This window comes from Oncorhynchus keta, unplaced genomic scaffold, assembly GCF_023373465.1.
Source record: "Oncorhynchus keta strain PuntledgeMale-10-30-2019 unplaced genomic scaffold, Oket_V2 Un_contig_3288_pilon_pilon, whole genome shotgun sequence".
In the NCBI taxonomy this organism is placed as follows: Eukaryota; Metazoa; Chordata; class Actinopteri; order Salmoniformes; family Salmonidae; genus Oncorhynchus; species Oncorhynchus keta.
This window is the reverse complement of record NW_026287174.1, coordinates 86,912-90,000: the sequence shown is the minus strand read 5'-3', so window position 1 is coordinate 90,000 and position 3,089 is coordinate 86,912. Positions and strand designations below refer to the sequence as shown.

The following is a 3,089-nucleotide window of genomic DNA, read 5'->3' as shown; positions in this document are numbered from 1 at the left end:
TGTTAAAGAGCATTTCTTTAGGGGGGAGCTGTAGCTGTATATTTACTTCAGTAACAACCTAGTAGTAACATATTAGAACATAACAATGAACACAATGTAAGTCTATTATTCTACACGTGATAAAGCCTAACCTTATGCACCTTACTGGACTTAATCAAATAGTTATCTATCCTGGACTTAATAAAATAGTTATCTATCCTGGATTTAAGAAAATAGTTATCTATCCTGGATTTAATAAAATAGTTATCTATCCTGGACTTAATACAATGGTTATCTATAAAATTAATAAAATAGTTATCTATCCTGGACTTAATTAATAAAATAGTTATCTATCCTGGACTTCCTGGACTTAATAAAATAGTTATCTATCCTGGACTTAATTAATAAAATAGTTATCTATCCTGGACTTAAGAAAATAGTTATCTATCCTGGACTTAAGAAAAATAGTTATCTATCCTTGCAATATTGTGGACAACCTGAGTGTATTTTATTCAGGAGTGCGCATGACTGAGTGTATGCTTTTGTGACCGAGGGGGAGAGAAAGACAGACGAGGGGAGAGTTCTGTTCTTTCACTGCTCCATCCGGGAATTTTCGAATTAGCATTGACAGCCGAAGCGCAACTTTTCCCCAGGCAAAGTGAAATCAAGCCGCTCACTCGGACAAAATATAGTCCCCACTATTCAACTAAAAATGATCAAAAGAAAAATAAATCGACCGTTTGGAGAGGATGCGTCGACGCGGCGTTATTTTTAGAGTGGATCTGTCCAGGTGCTGAAACCTTTCCCCCGTGTTTAGAGCACTTTGCTCAGCGGCGTAAAGTGAGTGATGAGCCCTCTACACAGCAAAGAAGCAAGAACTTGCTTTGCAGCCTGAGTAGTTCTTCTTTCGATTGTTATTTGTCGGCTTTAACAAAAAAAACATTTTAATTCACTTAAACTTCACATTGATTACATCGAAAGTGGTACAAAAGTGTTTTTGAAAGTCGGAACATGGAACTACAATGCCTGCAAGAGGCGTTGAAAGTCGAGATTCAAAGTCATCAGGTAAAAACGAAACGTCGTTTCATTCTACTCCTTATTGGTGGTCTTTTGAGCGAGCGAGTGGTGTAGAGAGGAAAGCAAATCTCAGAGGGATCAAACGTGACATGTTCGGTTTTACCAGCGAGAAAAAAAGAGTATGTGCTCTGTTATGCTTAGCTGTGGTATGTGCGTGCGACGCCATAAACATGCACTTTCAGATGAGAGTGGGATACTTTTTACACTACTTTGTTATTGTCGTGGGTCTGTTTCGAGCATCAACAACTAGGTTGTAATAATGCGGTGGTCCTGTGTGGCGAGCAGGACGCGACCTGAATATTTATGAGCTGTAGAAACCGACTCGCTCCTAATGCTTCGCTGCTTTGATCTTGTCTTTACACACTAAACTTGAAACACTTTTTCTAATTCCTCTTTCGTTTTTTTTTTCTCTCTCCTCCGGTTAGAAACTAGTTGCACAGATGAAGCAAGACCCGCAGGTAAATGTCTATTTGTGAAAGCCTTGTAATCGTCCTCTAGACACGGCTGGTTAGGGTTAGGGAGTGTGGCAGGAAACTTTACCAGCATTATTACATCTCTTTATTGTCTTGTTGTAAACCCTGTTTACCGAGCAGACTTTTCACCTGCTTTGTCCTCAAATGTGACTTTGGTTTATAACGCAACGGCATAAGTTTGAAACGTGTCGACATTGTTAGGTTACACTTTGGTGTTTTGGTCCCATTTATAATCCTATTGCTTTTGACTGATGATATTTTGTTTACTTGTAGGATGGAGAGCTTAAGAAACAACGACACGAAAGACACAACAGAATAACAGCCCTAAGCGAAAAACAAGTAAGAAAACCCCCCCAAAAAGCATATGTATTGCTTTATTATACACTGACGTTGGCTATAATCATCATTCATGTCACGGCAATAGTCTTGTATTGTGTGAGACCGTTATGTTCAGGACAATGTGCTTGTTTTTAAAAAAAAAATAAGGTTTCAAAGTAAAAGGCATTGATTTAGTCTTTGTGTTGTAGAATTCCTCAACGTAATCTGCTGATTCTGTCCGGATACTCTTTAAGTTGTGTTACGTGAAAGGTTGAAAAATGTAGCGTCCATTTTGAGTAAGTCGACATGTTTCAGGAGAGTAAGAAAGGAGATGCTCAAGTATCCGGTCTGGACTTTTTTTTTTTTTTTTTTTCGTTACACATCAAGCATCACGTTTGTACTATTTTGACTATTCGTAGATATTCATCGCCGAATGAATACGTATTTTTTTGTTGCTTCTAAATTGACTTTATTTGTTACTTTATAGCCAGTCGTGGGGTATTATTTGTTCTTGGTCACATGACGGTAAAGGTTGCTTTTGATTCGATCGCAGCTTACACTTTCATTTTTTATTTTTTTTATTTTTTTTACTACATCTAGTATCAAATTGGCCAAGATGAACTTCCATCGTGTAATAAGTGATTGAAACTTATTTGTATGTATTCCCAACGAGTCATTTGAAAGGTAAAGAGAAACACTAAAGTCCAGCTCTTCCGCCCAGGAGAACGGGAGCTATTTTTTCAGCACCACAGAACAGATGCCGTTGAACGCTTAAAGTCACAACACTGCCTGGCTCAATATATGAAGTTACCGAAGCCACTAAGGAACACAAAACAGACATATAATGTGTAAATATATATTGTGGAAGTCAAATCAATCGATGTTGAATCATTTTAGTTCATTATAAAGGGTATTTGCGTTGGCCTAAGTTAAGATCCTGTTTCTTCAGGAATGCAGTTTTCAGCACTCGAGCCCTGAACAGCGCCTTGGTTTTCTCCACCATTCGCTGTTGAACGTTTCCTGTAAAGCAGAAGACAAACTGATTTAGGCAGCTCATGCAGAGAAACAATGCTTATATTTTCACGTAGTTGGTTATCTATTTACACGAGGTTGATCTTTCCAGTGAATGTATTTGTTGTAGTGTTTTACGCAAAGCGCCTTAGTTTGGTAGTGGATGCTTCCATTTTGTGCCGAGAAGGGGTGTTGGTTCCTTCCTAACATGGAGAAAAAGTCTGCGGAGTT

At 38.3% G+C, this 3,089-nt stretch overlaps 1 long non-coding RNA gene across 1 annotated transcript; it reads left to right on the top strand.

Moving 5' to 3' along the window:
* The first annotated feature begins 573 nt into the window (after positions 1–573).
* Positions 574–2,056, top strand: LOC127923824 (uncharacterized). The gene is made up of 3 exons (XR_008115545.1): positions 574–1,044; positions 1,482–1,514; positions 1,803–2,056. It is a non-coding gene; the product is annotated as an uncharacterized LOC127923824 (long non-coding RNA).
* Positions 2,057–3,089: the final 1,033 nt, after the last annotated feature.